Here is a 23092-nt window from a genome sequence, read left to right on the forward strand (position 1 = left end):
AGTCTTTTCATGGGAAACTGGAACGTGATTGAATGTTACTGTGCTGTGACAGAGCTATTTGCAGGGTTGTGCTGGCTGGCAGTAGAGTAAGTGGTGGTGGAATGTTTCCCATTGTTCACTACGTAATTGTTTGGCTGATATCTTTGTGCGCCAGAACCAAGGGTAGTATAGAGGTCTAAAGAAGCAGTGGGAAAACTGAATGGGTGAAACAAACAGACAAAGCCAAGACGATGGCATGCATGCAACACTTACAGGTGTCTCCAGCAACCTCTGCAGGTGGCACTTCAGACCATATTATGCAGCAATCTGGCACCATGCGTTCAACAAGACCCAAAATATTGTCCTCTGGACGATGTAGAGGTTAAAGCCCCCCCTCCAGTGTATTTTGACATTTCTATGATATTTCATATTTAAAAAAACAAGAGAAAAGTCCCGTCAGAGATATAAACGAATCACAGTGCAGCCCGGTGCGGTGTCGGTGCTGGGAGCTGAGGCAAGAGCGGCCGGTGCTGGTCAACGGTGCACCTCCAAAACGTCCCAAGACCTTGGCAACATGTCTATCCGTCCTCCGGTGTTCTGTGGCTGGCGTAAGGACTTGCGGCTCCTCGGTGCTGCAGCAGCCAGACGGCCGTCTCGCCAGGAGGAGACGGTAAAAGAGAACAAGTGAGAGAGAGTCGGTGTGTTGCGCTAACTCTTGTCTCATTTGTGGTCTGATAAACAGTAAATTCATCTAAACTGGTTTCATCTAAATTGGGTTGAAAACGATGCAATCTGGGTGCCATGGTAATGATTCACGTCTGACTATTAACCACACCACCCCCATTCTGTTTGAGAAAAAACAGGAAGTAACACTGGCTGGAAGGGGACTTTAAATACAAATATGTTGGAATTGTCAAAGATGACTCCTGAACCAAATTTTTGGTTTAATGACCAAGTGTATCAAAGTGGTCCTGTAAAATATGATCACTGAGGAGATCAGTGACGAGAATGCCAACAGCTGTGTCATGTCAAAAAGCAAAATCAAGTCAGGTAGAAAACTACGGACATAACCAGCTTTTACTGACTGCAGACCAGCACCTGCATCGGCCAAGAGTTGTTGGGAGGAAATCACTTAAGAAAATGATGCAAAGCGCTACTCAAATACTTCCAGCTATGGAGCCAAATAGGGATTGGCAGCCAGTGTACATCTTTCCACTTGGTCCTCGGTCACTCCAGCTAAAGACCTCACACCAACAAGAGGCGGCAGGTAGCAAGTGTAATGGGCCATTCAGAGGTGGTATCAAATACATTTTACATGTCTGTGAATACTGTAAAAGAGGCAGCCCGGATTAGGGAACAACAGCTGGCAGCCTTGGGGGAGACTCAGAGAAAAGACAGAGCAGCTTGCAGCTCGTGAGCAACTCTGTGTTCACTGTAAAGAGCTCAGAAAAAACGGGCCTGAGCGCTGAAGCCCTCAGGCAGGAGGAGCTGGGCTTCACTACCAGAGTTGGACAACAAATTAACTATAAACCGGTGAATATAACGTACAGGTCTCATGCTAATCACGTTGCATAGCATAAATATATATCTCAAGATTATCAGATCTGCATGGCATAATAATGGAAATATGGTTTCATAATCAGTAGATAGAATACATTTTGAGAAAAACATATTTTGCTTATCAAAGTTGCAGTGGGATCCCGTTTTGTTTGGGCATCTTGCCGCAATTCCGCTGATTGAAAGTTAGTGGAGGTAACGTGTCAACAAACGACACAGTGTACTGATCTGGAGAACCAACGACAAGTAGAGCAGAATCAAGTAGATCCAAGTGAGCTTTGTGTGTATCTGAACAATCCTGATGCATGTGCTTTTTGCCTCTGGCTTTTAGAAAGCATATTATTCTTTAATATCTGTGAAGTGCACAGGCGTCCTTACAGTTTAGTTTCCCTTCCTTTAAATATCAGGTCATAATGTAATGTCATCTTTACAAGGGATGTGCGCGAAACTTATTATTATTTCATTAATGTAGACATACTGTATATAAAACATACATATTGACATATGCTGTCTCAGCTGTTGCTGTAGAAAGCCGCCACCGCTGCTCTCCACTCTGATCTGAACTCATCAGCCGCTTCTGACTCACTTCCACCCCCTCACAGTCTCTTGTGAGGTGCGTTCCTAACCGGTTGACCGGAGCTCACCCTGGGGACATATTGATTTCAGCGGCATTTAACAACAGCCACCACACACAGCAGAGGAGAGACAGAGGAACAGAGGAACTCACAGCGATGTATTATCTAAAGGGTGCCAATCGATGCATAGCCTAATGCTTGTGCCTCGGTATCAGAAGCCGAGAGGCGTGGCAAAGCGGTGGTATTTGACCACCTGAACGGGCTGCACACCCTGCACGCTGTTATTGGCTGTATGTGGAGACTAAAGGCTGTTTGCAGACGGCTAGAAGCATCCAGAGTAAAGCAAAATAATAAGAAAAGAGAAAATACAGGCAGAGAGCTGCAGGGTCTCTGCAGAAACAGACACCGCCACATACTTCTAGTGGGGCATAAGTGATGATTGAGAGGGATTATTTTTGCATCAGTCTATACATTTGCATATTATACCTTTAAACGTCAGGGAGATTAGTCGTTACTAACATGTCTAATCTTCACACATCAAATTGGAGGCTTTCTATTGACATCATTTTTTTGTGTTGAAGGCTGTTGACCAAAGCTGTTGAGCTGTTGGTTTGAATATCCAAATCTGTTATTAAATACTTCCTGGGATTAAGCAAATGCCTGCTATTCTTCCCTCTCTCAGTTCATACTGATGATTAATCTTGGGAACTCCAAACGCTGGTTTTACCTGCTATAGATTGTGTGGTACCTGCTCAATGGCTATTAGTGCAACAGCGTGTTTGCTTTGTGCCTTCTCCCACCTGAGACTATTTGTGTTATAACTCTGCCTTTTTCCTGCAACCACTCCTACACCATTTTGCTGTGATAAATAACATGACCTTGGTTAACTTGTTTCATTAAATGGACACAGAGGAAAAGGAGATGCAAAAAGGGAAGCACTGTATTATTATATCTTAGTTGTACAGCACGATATCACACAGCAGAGAGAGAGGTTTTGTCATCAGTAGCAAGCGAGCTTGTGAGAACATTTTGCTGGCTTAGCTACATTTAACTTCTCATGGGAAATTCCATTTTCAGACTGCAATGCTGAAACACAGCGTACTGCTCCGAGGTGTCCATCTTTGGGTATGGATCAATATGGCTTATAATAGATCTGTTTGGGTGTGTTTCACACTGCAGTCTGTGCTCATCTTAATTCCACATGCCTCAGCTCAAATAGCTTAACACAGGCTCTGCAGGTATTGTTTATTGGGAGAAAACAATGCATATATATTTCTAACTCGCTGTAGCAATTGCCTTCTAGGAGTTAATGATTTTACCATTTCATGATAACAAAGCGGCCAGACTGCAGCAGCGAGTGGATGTCATGTCTTTGAAATAGTGCATCTCAGATAAAATAAAGCTTAATACACGTAGGCTAATATTGTGGCCTGATTTCAAAGAGCTGAATATTCAAAATGAACCCTTAAAGTTTCAAAAAAGTCTAGTCTAGTGATGCTGAGGCCAGCATTGCTTCTGGGGCCAATTTGGAAAGAGGCAGGCAGGCTGGTGATATGATTCATAAAGAGGCTGAGGAAATGAGTCATAGGGTGCTCTCACAACAGGGACCCGGGCCCGGATCTGAGTACACTTGACCCCAAAGTCCAGTTCGTTTGATTAGTGTGAACGGTTCGTACCGTACTCAGGCACGGTTCGTCGAGACCACTTGTTAAGGTTGTCTCGAGTACGGTTCATGCGTACTCGGGCACAGTTCGCATCAGGTGTGAAAACCAACTGTACCAAAACACGGAGGTAGACTGCTAGTTAATGCAAGTAACGTTAGCAGTCAGCGAGTAGTTTTGAAAGGGCAGGCTTTTTTTCAACGCCGCCGGTCTCCTCCAAAATCTGTATGTGTACGCAGCGTGCGCCAATCTCATCCTCTGAACTGCACGGCCGTGGGTGATAAAGCAGGAAGCTCAGCCTCAGGAAGCTGAGCGGTGGGGAAGTGAAGAGGGGGTAGGGGCGGGCAATCATACTCAGGTACGAATCAATCAAACCTAATATGAAAACGCCCATAAACCTTTACCACTGCACCATCAATAGCATCCCGGCAATATGTTGTGGTCTGGAAGCTGTTCCATTTCTGACAGGAGAGTCCTACAAAGGGACTTGTCTATTTTTGGTTAGGCCAGTGTTTAGGATTTAGTCTGAGTCACAGTGTGGTCAAAAAGTTTAAAAAATAAATAATTAAATAAAAATAAAACCCAAAAGTTATTGCTAACCAACCCCCGGGCTATTTCAGAGCTACGAGCTGTGTTTCCATGGTAACCGTCAATGATTCCTGCTGACAACTGACAATCAATTCTCATCTGACAAAAAAAGCTTATGATTTTTTAGCAATGTTGTGAAGTGAGTACTGATTGAGTTAAAGCTCATTATTCACTTGATAATTTTTAGATTTCTTTTGCTATTGCTACACTCGTCCCTGGATATTGTTAAAACGTCCTTGTTGCAGAAAAGATCAAGGTTTCTGCTGAAGTGAACAGAGAGGTTAGCAGTATGAAGCTGTCGCTTCTGTTCCTCCGTGTTTTTACTTTGAAGCATACCTTAATATACTCAGGGTTAAAAGCAAATCAGTCCTATTTAAGATTTAAGGAATTTAACAGCTTTGTCCATTAACATAAAAGTTATAACTGAATTATCAAAGAGCATAGTACATTTGAGCATCAAATGATTTATTGATCTTGACCTGGATTGATTTAAACTGAACTGAATGTGATGACCCTGTATACTGCTACAAAACAGAGAGTGGGTGGCAGTCTACCTTGAACCACAACCAAGATGCACAGAGGACACAGTGACAAATGACAGAGAAAAGAAACTGAAAGGATAAATGTGAGATCAAAATACACTGAATGCATGCATTGTGGCGAATGCCCCTATGGAGCTTTAGACAACTTTACATACTCATGTAATCATCCCACACTGTGAAGACTACGATTACACACACACACACACACACACACACACACACACACACACACACACACACACACACACACACACACACACACACGACAGAAAGCAGCATAATTGGCTGAGCACATTGACCTTGTTCAGCGTGTTTCTGTGTGCGTGTGCATGCATTTAAGTGCTTATAGAGGTTTCTAGGCAGGCTTTAGACTCATCCATGCAGGTTTCAGAAATTTCTCATTTAGCTACATAAGCATCTTTTTATTCATACCGTATTAAAATTATATGTGATGATGGATGGAGCTTTAATAGATGGAGCCCCTGGGCTCTTACACCATGCGTGGATGTGTCTGGGTCTGTATGTGTGAGAGCTTGAACGTGTGTGTGTGTGTGTGTGTATGAGTGTGTGAGTGAGCCTGATCGAGTGTGTGTTGAGAGAGAGAGAGAGAAGGGTACAGAGACGGGGGTCAAAGTGAAAGTGGGCCTCCTGTCATTTTGATGTGACGTGAAATGCAAGATGGGGGATGGAGGGAATGCAATACTGAGTTTAAATGAACAGATCTGAGAAAACACTCTCTTTCTACACCTTATACAGTATATACACTGTATACTATAAACTACTGTACATTATTACACGGCTTTGTTGAATACTCGATTCTGATTGGTCAATCACGGCGTTCTACTGTCTGTAATTTCTTTAAAGCAGACCGTTGCTATGATTAACAGACCGTTGCTATGGCAGGCCGTTTTTGTGTCAAATTATTGATTTCTTAAGTAAGTAGCCGTGTAATAAGCGGGATAATGTACAGCTAGCGGGTCATTTCTGTGAAATAAACCCCTTCAGGGCGAGGCAAGACCCGTCCGCTTCGCGACGGGGTGCCGCATTGCCCTGTCAGGGTTTATTTCTCAACAATGACCGGCTCACTGTACCATATTCCTTACTTAGGGCTGTGCATTGGCAAAAATCTGGCGATACAATATGATGTTTATCATGATACAGGGGTTATGATTCAATATATTGCAATATATTGCGATAATGTAAGCAAGGTGATATTCTGCGATTTTTTAAATCAATTTTTTGGAAAACTGTCATAGTCTAAAGAACACGCCACCATATGCATAAAATCAGAGTAAAAAGAAGTTAACCTTTTTATGTAATCAGAACTGTGGGATCTGCACATTTATCACAGCCCTATAACATCCAACATCATAGCACTACATTGAGAGGGCACAGACACTGAGAGGCTGCATCTCTTTGCAAATTAAATAAAGTATTGATTGAGCTAATCTTTGCATATTGAGCAGGGCTGTCAAAGTTAACGTGATAATAATGCGTTAACGCAAATTCGTTTTAACGTCACTAATTTCTTTTACACAATCAACGTAATCGATCTTCCGGAGGTTGTACCAGGCTCATCAGGAAGGAGGTTAAATAAGGCTCCACACTTGCGCTAAATTTTGGCGAGGAAAAACTGTCATGGCCATTTTCAAAGGGGTCACTTGACCTCTGACCTCAAGATATGTGAAGGAAAATGGGTTCTATGGGTGCCCACGAGTCTCCCTTTACAGACATGCCCACTTTATGATAATCACATGCAGTTTTGAGTAAGTCATAGTGAAGTCAGCACACTGACAGCTGTTGTTGCCTGTTGCGCTTGAGTTTGCCATATTATGATTTGAGCATATTTTCTATGCTAAATGCAGTACCTGTGAGGGTTTCTGGACAATATTTGTCATTGTTTTGTGTTGTTAATTGATTTCCAATAATAAATATATACCAACATTTGCATAAAGCAAGCATATTTTCCCACTCCCATGTTGATAAGAGTATTAAATACTTGCCAATCTCCCTATAAAGTACATTTTGAACAGAAACAAAATGTACGATTAATTTGCAATTAATAACGATTCAATATTTTAATCGATTGACAGCCCTACTAATAAGTAAATATAGATACAGTGTTTTTGAGAATCAATACAGTATCACAAAACATTATATCGTGATATTTTCGATATTTTCTTACAACCCTACTGTACATACAACAGTAATGTGCAAGCTATCACACAGACACAAAGGTATTTACACATTGTCACTAATACACACAGCAGGCACAAGTACCTACTCACACACACACACACACACACTGGTTTCCAAAACCCACATGCCTTTGGATGTAGAGTGCTGAGAGGAGAATTGCCCGCGGCAAGAGTTGTCCTATCTAATAACACCCTGAAATGGAAAGAACGGGGGAGAAGAGCGAAGAGAGGAGAGGAAAAAAAAAGAGCAAAGTGCTGAATATGTATTTTGAAAAGAACGCGGCCGGTCAGGCAAGCAGGCATGACGGCACAACATGCATGGACAACCGCTCACACACGTGCCTGCACACAAAACTTGCACACCGACATGTTCGTGCACCTTAAAAGACACTCACAAAAACGCACAAACACATACAAAGCACAGATACGCATGCACACACATGCAATGTCAGGCTAAAGGAATTGACGCCTGTTTTGATCTGGGCTGCTAACAGGCTTTGTTCAGAGCTCTGGGGATATACGAAGACAGAAACATAGGCTGAGCTCTCAGCCTTAGCAAACACTCACATGCAAATACACAACACTTGCATGCACACGCAAACACACTCCCATACACACAGAGTGGATTTCATAAATCTCCACATTCATATTATCAAACATACCCAAACCAATGGTCTAAAACATCCTTATTTAATGTGTTTACAAATTAGAGAAAAGGAAAAATATTCGAAGTTGAACAATTCCCTTATAGCAAAAACAAGTCACGTTGAACTGTTTCACTAGATGAGTAACATGCATGCAGGCTATTTTTCTGTACAGAAGATGCTGATGAATATTCTAACAACCACAACAAGAATCACCACGGATTGCTAGGCTCTGTATTCTGTGTCAACACGGTTTGCAGTCTGTGTTATCCTGCATCTATTTCTCATCCGAGCGACTAATTAGTGAGTGCTGATTCTTCTCGATTATTATGTATAGAGTTCTGTCTAACATCCGATTCCTACTTTTTTCCCCCATTTGAAAATATCTTTCACATTACTGTAGTTGGACACAGTGAACCACAGTATTCAGGACAATGAGTTTGTTCGTGCTCTGAGGAAATGGGTGAATCAATATATTCACTGGCACACCATGGGGATGTGGTGTCCTCGTTCTCGGGTCAATTGGTGGAAATAATTTAAGATTTGCACTTCAGTGTCTCCAATATAATAAAATATTGATAACGGCAATAAAGCGAGCTTAGAAACAGCCCACAACATTCCTGAGCAGTTTATAAACAGAGCAGATTTTTGCATCACCAGCCGAAACTAGTTTTTAAGTTACGAACCACTCAGAATTTGTTAACTGAAATAGTTTTCCTGAAATGAAACAGGTTATTGAATAAATATAGAGAGAAAATATGTTTTCTAATAGTTTTTCTCTCTTTCATCTTTCATTACAATGTGTGCAATGTGAAGAAGTAGAAGAATGTAGAAGTGTTGCTTGCAGCGTTGTCGAGGACCGTGGTATGACTGCTTTCCCACCAATTGTAAAGTTCACTGGATGTACGGTTCTCAAAATATGCGAAGGGCAGTCATACATACACAGACAGACAGAGAATACTTTTTTTAAAATGGTAAATGGACTTGCATTTATATAGCGCTTTTCTAGTCTTCCGACCACTCTAAGCGCTTTACACTACATATCAGCATTCACACACACATTCATTTCATTACTGATGGCAGATGCTGCCATGCAAGGCGCCAACTTTGCCCATCAGGATCTGATCTAAATACTAATTCACACATTTGCCTTCAGGAGCAATTTGGGGTTAAGTGTCTTGCTCAAGGACACATCGACATGTGACCGGAGGAGCCAGGGATCGAACCACCGACCTTCCGATCGGTGGACGATCTGCTCTACCCTCTGAGCCACACCCGATTATGGTTAGATGATGCTGCTACAGTGTAACCCATTAGTCAAATGGCACCAAATTTGCCATGGTCCCTCAGACATCATTTCTACACATGTCCCCCAAATGTGGTTACAATAGCACAAAGCTTTAAGGATAAATTAAAAATGTTGTAATATAAGCCCTGCCCACAGCATTTTGAGCTAACTTTGAGGGCCAGCTATAGGAAAACAGTATGGAGCATCAAAAATCCAAAAAAGTAAATTTTCCCACCTTGGTCCAGAGATGTTCTGTACCAAATTTGGTGAAGATTGCTCAAAATTTGTAGACGCAAATGGGCGTGGCTTACATGGAAAGATTCGTCTGGACCCACAAAATCCAGAAAATAATAATTAGTTTTTGAGACTTATGGTTCAAAAGTTACAGGCAAAAACGTAAAGTTCATTGTTATAGCGCCACCATCTGGTCAAATTGCACCACATTCGACACTACACTGCCTTGCGTCACCAGCAATACACCCTCCAAGTATGAAGTCAATCAGATGAATGGTTCTCGAAATATGCGAAGGACATACAGAAAGACAGACAGACAGAGAATCCTTTATAATTAGATGTTTTTTTGCTCATCATGACCAGATCACTATTTGACATTAAGGGCCCTATTTTTAATTGCACAATTCTCTCCTTGTTGTCTGGTAGGTGCAGAGCGATATGATATGAACACACAGCACCAGAAATCTGCAGCTACATCCAGATTGTGTGTGTTTTTTTTAACAACAGTTAATCAGTTTGAAACAAATAATGAAAAAAATAATAGTTTGGTGAAGCAGTTAATATGATTGCATCAATACATACAATATCTGATGTGAATTTTCCTGTTGTAAATTCACATCATATCTTGTGACACAGCAGTGTTTGCTTCATAATGCATTTCAGGAATAAAACATGAACTGCTGAATTCTTTTTTAGATTTTTGGAAAAGGAGGCTGTGACGCACAGGATTAATGAGCCTGAAACTGTCCAGACAAACAGAATATTCTTTTGAAGTCCTTGTGACTTTTATTAGACTGATCCTGCTTTAAGTAGAACCAGAAACATGCTCGTATGCGTCAGTGACCTCAAATTTCAATGTCTATGGACCACTGGCTGCCCAATATATACATATATATAGACACATAAATATCATCGATGGATCTAATGCCCTAAACTTTCTCAAGACACAGTATGTCTTTGTTTTCCTCCTGATGTCGCAGCTCTATTTATTCATAAGTGGTGAGGCGGGGTGGTATCACGTGAAAACAGTGATGTCAGCTCACACCCTCTAAGAAGACCAGATGACAGCTACCCCACTGAGGCTTCACTTCTCATCCCAGCTCCCAACGAGTGCCACTAGCTCCTCAGTGCTGTGAACTAGTTTGACAGAGAATATTGTGTGTTGGTAAATCACCGCATGAAGCTGTAGTTGAGAGATTTGTGATTTGTGTGTGTTGGTATTACACTGCTTGAGGGTGTAATCTTGACACCTGTAAATATTTGCAAATAGAAAACTTGCAAATAGAGCATCACATTGTCGCGTTTCTGTTGGGGCAGGAAGACAGTTTTCTTTCTTTCAGTTTACTTTTTCTTTTGTTTTTTTATTCAAAGTTGAGTTTCTGTAATTCTGTAAATGTGTAGGCAACAACGTGGTCGCCACTTCTGTATCCTTGTCATGGATAAACAGCTTTTGCACATGATGACCTTTGTGAACAAAGCCAATGAATGCAGGCTGCTGTTGGTGCTGCAATTATATATAGACAAGTAATGAAATGTGTTTTGCAGTTTAAAGAACTATACAGTAAGAACTCATCATCATTTTTCTTGTTTTCGGAGCCGAGGAACTTTTTCATAATCCTAAAAACGTAGTTCTGAGAACCCCCTTTTTAATGCGTCCGCACCGCAACGATTGCAGTTCTTAAAGTGCCGTTTTGAGGGACTTGTTTTAGTAGGAACCTTGAGTGACGAAAGTGTACGGTGATTGGTCGAACACCAGCACCTGCAACCACCATTTTATTAAAACCTGTTGGCTGTGTAAACAACAAACAACACACAACACAGATTTAAACCCAATACTATAAGAGAACCATAATGTTACTGAGCCCATCGCAGGGTGGAAACCTGCGGCCCCGCAGCGAAAGCTGGACCGGAGAGGCCAGACACACCGCCACCCGACGTTAAAGATCAAAGTAAGTGCGCTACACATATTGACCGTCATCTTTTCTTGTAAAATGTCCGGTGCAATCGGTGACACCGTTGTTGTCACAAGTTTATTAACCGGTGGGAAAATTTCCTCACCGTCACATCCCTACAAGTGGCTAAAAGAGACAACAAAACGTCATTTACAGCCTCGTTGTGTATACTTGCGTTCATGCGATCGTGGAGTAGTTCGTCTAAAACTGTCTATAACAGTATCTTTTTACTTCTGGTGATTGCAATTAGACTTAAAAAATAATAAAAGTGGTGTTCATTTGTGGAGATTATCTTATGGAACAAAACGCTTTAGTATCAGAACCGTTCGTTTGCCATAGAGCTTATTTTCTGCAATAATCCAGAACTCAATGAAATTGACTTTTTGTCGAGGGAATGCAGTGCAATGCTAACTTCCCGGTTGGCCTACAAAAATACGTCATCCCTGCAGCACTCTATTGCCGGTGCTAATGCAAACAGTGAAAAGCCCTTGTAGGGATGTAGTTCTCGGGGGAGCTCCCCAGTGGGCAGTTCCTCTCAGGTCCCCAGAACGCCTATACATAAAGACCATTCTTTACAGACATACTTAGCCAAATATTAGCATTCAGATTCAGCTTCCAGGTTTGTTACAAAAATGTTGTTTGAGTCTCTACTGCCATTACAGTGTGCAGTGTAGCCTATACTGCAGGTCTTTGCCAAAGTCATATTAATATCTTTAATCATAACTGACTACAAGTATTTAATGTTTAAATAATTCAGTACCTTGTCTTTTTTTCTCTTTCCCCCCTCCCTCCGAATATCACTTACCGTTGTAATCCTTGAGTGTGGAGGAAAAGGAGGTGCAAGGAACAACGAGGCAGGTATATTACAGAGAGTGGATGTGTCAGGGAGTTGCATTTAGAGGTTGTGTCCCTACAGACTCCCACACTCCCGGCAAAACTTCTGCAAAGTGGTACTTGCAGCACAAGAGCCTTGTTTTGTGCTATATACTCAACACCCCATTATTCACAAGCTACCATCTTTTCCTGGCTGTGTTGCCATTATTAAATATTTCCACCTAATTTGCCTTAAATGGCCAACTGTGAGAACAATAATCTGCATCTACTTTAAAAACAGTTTCTGTCTGGAGTCTTGCACACTCAATTGTAATAAATCGGCAGACCCCCCAGTCAGATGCACAACACCAGTGCAAGCTAGGTTGTTACACATCACTGTGTATATGGAATTTGTGGAACTGTGACTAGGATCAGACCAGAGGCATACACACATTTAAAATCTGATTCATCACCAGCCATGCTTCTTCTTGAAAAGATGCAATCCGTGGGTGATGTCTGAGCCTATGACTCAAATATGAGGCAAGAGAGTTGTTCAAATAGATGATTAGAGGATAGAATTAGTGATTTCTCACTTACACCTTATTTGCCATAATGCGGATCACTCACTGTGCACAAACATGCCGTGGTAAACAGGATGTTAAATGTTCAAAAGGTATGTTGGGCCTGTTCCCTTGAGTCTTTTATGATATTTCAAGGCTCATCATCTGGCAACGCCACTTGACTTTCTATGCTTAATGCCTGCAGGAACACTTACAATGTCTTTGTGTTTGAATTTCTAAGAGGAAAGGGTAGAAGGCTGAATTGAGTAAACGCATGAATACATGTACAAGTGTATGTGCATGGGCTTGAGAAGCGAATGATTGTGCCACGGTAGGGTGAGGTTGAATGTGTTTGTGTGTGTCTGTGGCATGCAAAGCGAAGATGAGAGGCAGAGGTGATGCATGTTGTCCTTTTGGGTGAGGATCTCTGCCTTTAGGGGAATTCCCTCGGCAGTACCCCCCGTTGAAGCCCTGAGGCCACATCACACACACACACATACTGCGTTCATATAAGAAATGCGCGCACACACATCGGGGTGAATAAATCCAAAGACACAACCCAGACACATACTTTTCCCCTACTTTTCATATTCTGTTTGGTCCTTCACCATTATGATGATACAAGGAAACACATAGAAATAGATATGATGATTAAAAAAAGAGAAAGGTGGGGGTGTTTGAGTGACAAAAAAATAAACTTTAATCTATTCCTCATTATTCTGGAGATCCGACTAAGCATCTAATATGTGACAGACAGGTGTCAAGCTTGGCATTCTTTGACAGCCGACCTCTGTGACAGCTCACAAGTATACAAAGGTTTCAATATGCTAATTTGACTCTAATTGTTCGGGGTAGACTTTCTAACAAGAGTCATCACAACCTTTGAGACACAAACACATGTCTGCTCATGCTGAATAATTTCTCCTACATGATATGTTTGTATATCGCTTGTTTTGAAAGAAACATAATTAGAGCCTGAATTACTTTCACCGGCAACATGTTTTCCTGCCCAGGAAGAGTCATATTCCCATACTGCATAGGACGGCCAAAATACCGAACTCAAGGCTTCAAAACCATAGCCTGCATACCAATGGGTGATGTCACGATGACTACGTCTACTTCTTATATACAGTCTATTGTCTGTTTGCAGGTCTTTGGGAATACTACTGCATGTTAAAAAAGTTGTATAAAGTGTTTTGTGGCTCCAGAGGGAGCTGCGCGAAGTCTGAGAAATTGTCACTTGAGTCAGCTTCAGTTGGGCTGAAGACTACTAGTTGAAAAATGACAAATATCTGGTGGTGTGAAATTAGAAAGAAACTGGAGACCATTTTGCGATGGGAGCAAACCAGCTGTGACACCAAATCGTACCAGGGGCGTAAAGTGAGGGGGCCAATAGCACCTTCACCACTTCCTGTCCCCCTACTTCTGGCGCCCTTGCTCGAACCACATCCATATTCAAACTCAGCCTTCATTTTAATCTCAACCACCGCTTGTAAAGTTTCTGAACTGCATCTTGCACATGTCACACTGACAAAATCTGTCCACAGACAGACAGACATATAAACACCTGGCAAAGTACTCAAAACCACTTCTGTGGTTGTTCCCGCTACAGTTGGTGTCTCCAGGAACTCATTTTGACATGATGACACACACACAGACTCATAAGTTGAAAACAATACCACAATACATTATTACCAGCCACACGCTGTCACGGCTGGTATGAGCTTACCAGACCTCTGTAACCTGCTCCTCATCTCTGATGAGGCTAGCGGCTTGAAGCTACATTAGCCATTACTAGCATAACACACCTTGATCCTGACCAAACTGTCGGCAGTTCAATTGTAATGTGGGTAATGTAGGCGCCAGGTTTTGACAAGGAAGAAGACTGAGTGGAATAAAAACGAGACAACATGTCTGATTATGCTGCATCGATTTTGATCCTTTCTTTTTTACCCGTCCATTGTGAGTCTGACAGTGTTATAGGCGTGCAATGCTAAATAGGTGCAGATTTCAAAGAGAAAGCGAATAAGCGTTTTCTTCCAAAAGCGCCATACTACTCTTAAGTTTTTTCAATATTTAACCAAGTGCTTTTAGTTACATAAACTTATCTAATATTATGTTCAAAACGTGTTAGTTGCCGAGAATAGGTTTCAACAAACAGCAGATTCTTTCATTACAAACATTATCCCATTGAGATGATAAAATATTTAGTCCTGGTAGGGTGACATTTCCTAAAAAACATATTTGCTAGTGCAAATAATATGTACATGAACATAGCTTTTAGAGGACTAGGTTGTCACTCTATGTCTCGGGAGTGCACTGAAGCACAAAGGTGTCAGATATTGTAATTCGTCTGGTTGTGGGGACAGATTGTCTCTGGGACTGACTCCACTGCTTAACAATGAGGGGACGACAGTGATGCAGTCCACAAATGGAAAGGAACAAGAGAAAAGGAGCAAAATAAGACAGAACGAGCTGATTGATTATCCTGAAGATTGGAATGAATGGCTGGGAGGGCTAGAGGTGGATACTGTGTGTGTGTGTGTGTGTGGAGGAGAGGAGGAGGTGCTGGATAGATAAATGGCATGATATGTGACACTTTCAAATTTACAATTCTGACCCTTAGCTCCCTCCGCTTGTCTCTTCCTCACAGGATGACACACACACACACCCCTGCACACACACACACATGGCACGCACGCATTGTAAATCAGGTTTGATCTGTCAGAGAAGCGTGTCTTGGCTGTCAGTCGGTTGCGTCTGAGTGTCAGATGAGTGTTTTGAGTGTCAGGAGATGAGCAAATGTGTGTGTGTGTGTGTGTGTGTGTGTGTGTGTGTGTGTGTGTGTGTGTGTGTGTGTGTGTGTGTGTGTGTGTGTGTGTGTGTGGTAGGGTTGTGTCGGCATGTTTGACTCCAATTGCTTAATGGGCGTCTGTCACTACCGAGGCTTCAGAGCTCCATCAGCGGGATCCTCACTCATTTCAGTTAACAGCCTCATTGTCTCCTGTGTGGTGTGCAAAGGTGGTGCTCTTTGCATCTGTATCTGTCCAATTAACAAATGTTTTTGTACACATCAATTCAAAAATCTCAAGATGTGGGTGTGTTTCATAATGACAAACTTAGCAAAGTTGGTTAAATTGTTGTCGGAAATAGTCTTAAGCATTTTAAGAGCTACCTGTCAGTAAATGTCCCTTATTTTAGACTATGATATGTGATTTTTATGATATGATATTTTTTCTAACATGCACATACTTGGTTTGGTCTGGTCATAATAAGGAGGAAGGCCTATTCTAGTGGTGGGAATCACCAGACGCCCCACTATACGATATTATTACAATATTATATTTATATATTTATATATTATATTATACAATATTAAGCCATGATACAATCTTATTGCGATTTTAAACATTTTGCGATATGCTCAAGTATTACATAATTATAATTTATATAATATATTGTGATTTATATTGCAATTTATTACTGTTTTTCAATTGCAAATTATGCAGTTTGTCAACATCTGTTTTATATAATAAGAATCAGTTTTCACTCTGTTCATCTAAGAGTTTTCATTCACATGTCTTGAAGTCAGAGGTCAAGGGATCCCTTTGAAGATGGCCGTGTCAGTTTTTCCTCGCAACACTTTAGCCTAACTTTGGAGCAATATTTAACCATCTTCCCGACAGGCTAACATGACATGGTTGGTAACAATCGATACCTTAGGTTTTCTAGTTTCATATGATAACAGTATCTTCATCTCTAGCTTTAAGACTGAGCCCGCTACAACTTCTGAAAGACAAAGTAGCGACCGGGCCTGCCGGTGGGCTGTTGGATTGTTAAGAGGTTAATAGTTTATACAATAGTTTTACAAGATCGATACTTGACGTCCGTGTATTGATACAATATTGCCACGCAAAATATATAATAACATTTCCTCCCCATCCCTACCATTCTTAGGGCTGGGTGAAAATAATAAAACCAAATAATAGAACAGCTAGAACAGTCTGGTAAGTTCAGAAAATTACATCACTTCTAACCAGAAAAACCTGTAAAACCAGAAAAAGACAACACTTATATTACAATATCCAAACTCTAAGACGATATCTAGTCTTATATCACGATACTGAGATAATATCGATATATTGCCCCAGCCCTACCTATTTTATTTCATTCCTACACAATTCTCATTCTCTCTAATATACTAATTTATCAGCAGACTTAAAATCAATGTATGTGTTTGCAATAGAGCTTTCCTGTATATCATTTTAAATGAATCATTAAAAACCTTAGCTGAGGTTTGTTAAGCATAAGTTGCTATTACTGTTCTTCAAACACAACCACTACAATACAACTGCTCTGACTTTGACTTTTTAAAAGGAGCACATCGGTTTAATCTTTTGTATCCACACACCCACATCCATCTTTGTGTATAGTGCTGAAAGAAGAACAGCAAAAGAAGGTCCTCATTTGCATTTAATCGCTAATTCTTTCCCATTTTCATGCCCTCCAGAACTCATTTGACCCATCTGTTTCAGTGGCACTTGTGCCTATCATTGGTCACTTTAGATGCCTTTACTGGCTTATCAAATATTAACAACACACCAATTACCAGGCCTCGCTTGACTTAGCAAAGCTTGGGATTATTTATTATTGCTGCCACTGCTTGCCTCCCTCCCTTTGGGGAAAGTTGGGGAGCCACCATTAACAACTGTCTACCAGTTGAAGACTGTCTGCTGGCTTGGTTGCTCTTTGTGTTATGCTGCTCTGCATGTTCCCAGCCCAGTCACCAGAAAAAATGTTGGCATTGTACATTTCTGCAAACCATGGGATACGTTGAATGTCGACATTTCTGAACCAAAAATACGTTTTATATCAGCCTTGTATCATGCTTGCAGAAACGCACAATGGCACGTGGTTAACGTTGTGAAAAGATTAGTTAGATTTAGGCAACAAAACTACATGGTTATGGTTAGAAAATAGATCACGGTTTGTGATATAATAATAACGGAACAACGTAGCGTAACGACGTTATGTAACAATGTAGCGTAATAATGTAGCGTAACAATGTAGCGTAACAACGTAGCGTAACAACGTAGCGTAACAACGTAGCGTAACAACGTAGCGTAAAAATGTAGCGTTAAAACATAACGTAAAAATGTAATGTAAAAATGTAGTATAACAATGTAGCATAACAATGTAGCATAACAATGTAGCATAACAATGTAGCATAACAATGTAGCATAACAATGTAGCATAACAACGTAGCGTAACAACGTTATCTAGCTACCTTAGTGTAAATAAATAACAACTGCCCTTAGCAGACTTTCTTATGTAACATTACGTGACAAACGCACCAACATTATGTAACAAGCGTAAACTCAAAGTTTACTACTGGTTTCACATGGTACACGGACAGAACCCTCATGGGTGAAAGTCCTGTGTTGGTTCAACCCATCTATCGCCCCTCCCACCAAACGTTAATGGACATTCTCGCATGTTATACTCGTTATTATACCACGTAACTTTCAATAATGGTCACTCAATATACTACGTCACTTGCTCTGAATGAATGTAAAAATGTACCCATTCAACCTATCCGTGGTTTGCAGAAACGTATGACAACCTTTTTTCCTGGCGACTGCGCTGACTGGGCATTTCTCAATCAGACAACATAGCCAGTAAATCACTAAGTCTGCTCTTTAGATTTTCTGTTTTTGATGCTTAGTTTCCTCATCTGTTCAGTCATGGTAGTCATCACTGTTCGTCCTAACTACCCACTTCTTCTTCCGTTTCTTCTCCAACAAGCTTGTTGCTGCAGCAGAAAATGTATGATGAATCATCATATATACCATATACGTGTATATATACAATGCAGTTTGGTTGCTGTTAGCGCAGTGGCTGCCGCATTAAGTGTTGCAGCACTTTTTATCTTTAGCTGAACCCTCCGTAATTCTTCCATCCACTTTCTTCGCCCTTTCTATCTTTCCTCTCTGTTATCTCCACTTCTTCTTTTTGTCCTCAAACTACCTATCTCCTTGTTTCTCCTCTACCACCTCCCTCCCTCTATCTCTTTAATTTGAATTTACTCATCCTATCAGTCTCTGAATCTGTCACTATTTTCTCTCAGTGTTAAACATTAATATCCCCTTCACTTTTTTTACTTCCCTCCGTTCTTCATCTCTATGACAGACACAAGAGCAAAGGCACAAAGCTTTAGTCATTCAGATGAAGGCTGATGAAGAAGAACAGGTTATGATTCTACACTGACACTTACACACATGCACACGCGCACACACACACACACACACACACACACACACACACGCTTTTGATCCATGCCATCAATTATATCAATCACATATTAAACAGCAAGTATTATCTTAGTGCTTAATTACCAATTAACAATGAATGATTAACTGACACTTTACAGCACGCAGCTAGTAGATTGAAAATGTGGGCAGAGGCAGTGAGTACAACACAAGGACACATGGAAATTAGACCGAATTTATGCCTGTTGGTCTGTGTGTGTTTGTTTCTACAGTAGTTTCATTCACTTGTGCATGTGTGTGTCTCTTGTACATGCGCTCTGCACGTGTGCCTGTCTTCATGTGCCTGATTGAGCGTGAGCTTAATCAGTTGTATTGGGTTTGTGGCCTCAGTGTGACTCCCCACCTTCATGGAGATTTATCACTCCAGCATTGTGAACGCCGTCACGTTTTATCTAGGCACGCCTGCTCCATTAATGGAGACGGGAGCGAGGACAGCTTTTCGTGTCATTAGGAAAACATGATACGGCAATGATTTAAGGCTTCATTGGAATTGCGCTTAATGCATTCAAAACCCAACAATACTCGGCTACATAATAAGGAGATGGCATCACATCCAGTCTTTGAAACTGGAGGGAAAACTGACAGCCCCTTTGATTTACTTATCCAAAAGGTGGCATATTTAACATGCAGTACTACAGCCTATTAACAAGCTTACTTTCCAAACCCTTTCTTTCTATTCATGAGCACATAATTCATTTCATAATGCATATATATTATGTTTAGACATCCAGCCTTTCAACAAAGCAGCATGTGGTCGCCATTGTGGAGGTTTTTCCACCTGTGCACCTGCAAGGCTTTGTCTCCAGCATCATCCGCTTGAGTAATAATGTTCAAAGTGCTGCAGTAGTGCAAGTACAAAAAAGGGCATAAAAGGGCCTCTGTGATGGCTGAATTTGTCAGTACACTGTTGTGTGTGTGGTGTGGGAAACTTAACATCACTGCAGTGGTTTCAGATTACTTGAATCACACCCTAATTGGGTTGCTGCGTTAAAAGCACTTTGATGCTGGATGCGAGTGTATTTTGCAGCTAGATGGAGAAGTGTAGCATTGTAATGTTTCTGTGTGTGTGGCACATATATTTACATATCCCTTCATGGATTTAGGATTGAGTTGAAATTGAGCCCAGGAGTTTCAGCCTCTGGTGAATTTAATTTGTTATGACACTTTTCCTGCTGTAGAAGACTGAATTATCTCATGTGTACGCCTGCCCACTTGCACATTCACCCTTGGAGACATTCCTCAAAGCGACGACTCATTCTCAATCTCTAAATACGCTGAAAGTCAGAAAGACATGCCTGAGCACACACATACACACACACACTGACACCTCTATCTATCTGTAAACAGGGCAGGTATGTGAGAACGGGTGTAGTGAGAAGCATCTTGCTCTGCGGGAGATAACACACTCTCCTTTAAACTGTCTCAAGGTCTCGGAGAAGAGTGAGAAAGAGAGCAACTCTACTGCTAAAATGTGTGTGTTTTTTTTTTCCAAATCTCTCCTGTGGTATCACACTGAACAGTTTGTAGTCATTTCTGGTCATTTCAAAACGCACTCCAATACACAGAAGGGTTGAGATAAGGTTCAAAGCAGCTAGCCGCTGTGGTAACTACACACATTTGTTGTGTCATGCTGAGGCTTAAGACTTAACTTTAAATTCCAAGCATCGACCCGGCTTGTGTAACACTGCTTCAGCAGCAGCATCACACTGCTAATAAGGGACACCATGTTAATATAATGCACCCACACTGAGTTTTCACCAAGGGGACACATTTTAATGGCCCGTTTTTTTGTTTTGGTAAGCAGTGTCCTTACCTGCAATACAGCACGTGTTACTTATTCTGATGGCTTGAAAGGACGGGGGAGGAGAATTAAGGAGGACACTCGGTGTTTAGCAAGTACAGTTCCATGTGTGGATCCAGAGGCTGAGGATTTAACTACTTGACTACCTTGGCACAACACCACATGTCTGGTTTTATATGAATAGGATTGACCTCACCTCTTTCTCTCATGCTACCTCCACTGCCATCTCTCTCTCTCTCTCTCTCTCTCTCCAAGATGCTGTGCACACACTGCTCAACTGTCAAGGCAAGCACACCTTTCTCAGAAGCATTCATTTTGAAGTACCAGACAATGATTCTGTGAGAACATCTGCACTGTCCCCTCCAGTGGCCCAGTCTTCAATCCATTGCTGGATAGGAAGTGAATTATTCATCAATCTTTAATATTAGATATTGCATCCTTATTTCTCTTAGACTTTCTTCTACAGCAAGTCTGACAAACACTGACAGCTAAGGCACGGATTAGATCAGTCCTCCATCCACACAACACCGGGATTATATTATCAGCACAGTGTACTTGAAAGGACAAAGTCGGGTGAAAAGATGTGTGTATGTGAAGAATGCAAAAAAAAGACTTAATAACCTGCATCATCAAACTGATAAGTTATGCTGTGTTCCCACTACAGGCGACACCGCAATAAGTCATTTTGTCATTGGAAGCCGGTGACATGAAGCTACAAACTGACGCCCAACACTCGAGGTGCACTACAAATAAAATGAAGCTGGTTTCAACTTTTTCAATGCTCAAATGATGAAGCGTCAAACAGTCATATGTTTTTGTTTCACTCCGTTCCCAGTGCTATTTAACAACATGGTCCATGGTGGTGAGGAGGTCATTTTGCTTGGCAACGCCTGGAAGCTGCTTGACATCTCCTAGATCCATCTCTTCATATATGTTTCACATTATATGTATCATTTTTATTTAGTAATATGGACTGTCTATGTTGTATTTTTCATTATGTTGTTATTCACACGACATCTATTGCACGTCTGTCCATCCTGGAAGAGAGAGCCCTCCTCTGTAGCTCTTCCTGAGGTTTCTTCCATTTTTTCCCCAGTTAAAAGTTTTTTTGGATTAAGTTTTTCTTTATCTAATGAGAGGGTCGTACTGTAAAAGAACAGAGGGTGCCGTGTCCTGCACAGATTGTAAAGCCCCCTGAGGCCAATTTGTGATATTGGGCTATACGAATAAAATTGTCTTGACTTGACTCAACTTAACTACTGTACGTCAACGAGCGCTTGATGAAACCCTCCCAACGGCGACTCACCGGCAATGTAGCTGGTCATGCTGGCCGTTTTGTTTTTGTCACCCGTAGTTTGAACACAGCATTGGCATCACGTTCTTGAAGATAGTCACTATAGAAACAGCTACTGCAACACACAGTAAGTTAGTTGAGCTAGCATCGGGCCACATAAGGTCAATAATAGAGCAACAAAGTCCACGTAGGAGGTCGAGGTAGAGGGGCGGGTCAACAAAACTTTGCACTTGTTCATTTCCTGTGTCCAAACAAACCCCCCCCACACCCCTCTCATAAATAACTACCAGTCCTTGCTGCATTCATGCACAGTGCAATGCAATAAAAACCTTGACAATAGCACCCGCTAAAGTCTGCATGTTTCATGAATCATGCCAAGCTCCAGATTTCTTGGGAGATAATTAAATCCAAAATGAGTCCAGACACTTGCCTTCGTTGAAAATCTGGCTGATTGAATTGATTTTATCTCCTGTACACCATCATAGACAGCAGGCAGCCTGTACTGTCTGGATCTGCAGAGATTCGCCTTTTCTGTTTCTGTCATCATTGTAAATTTAATGAGGAGAAACCTTAACGTTATTAGAGTATAATAATCAATTTTTGAAATGTGTGTATTGATTCAGAATCTTACAAGATAAGAATTTAAATTCTTATGTGAATTGAATTTCCCCACCCTTATTATTTCTGCCTTTACAGTATTACCATCACTAACCTCCTACTTCTCAGCCTGCCTGCCTCTCTTTATCACTCACTCACTCACTCACTCACTCACTCACTCACTCACTCACTCACTCACTCACTCACTCACTCACTCACTCACTCACTCACTCACATAGTACATATCTGCAGAACCATTCATGCATGGATTCAATGGAATGAAAATGAAACAACCAACACACAAATATGAAGCAAAAATGTGATATGAGGCAAAAAAAAAATACACTCACTCTCACACACACACACCTCCCTGCATGGATTCAATTGCCTCTGTGTTTGTAATTATGGCTCCGCAGGAAGTAGAACGGAGCACCTGGGTGCCCTGCAGTGGAATACACTTTGAGTGAACTCTGTATGTTA

Source organism: Sebastes fasciatus, chromosome 3, assembly GCF_043250625.1.
Source record: "Sebastes fasciatus isolate fSebFas1 chromosome 3, fSebFas1.pri, whole genome shotgun sequence".
In the NCBI taxonomy this organism is placed as follows: domain Eukaryota; kingdom Metazoa; phylum Chordata; class Actinopteri; order Perciformes; family Sebastidae; genus Sebastes; species Sebastes fasciatus.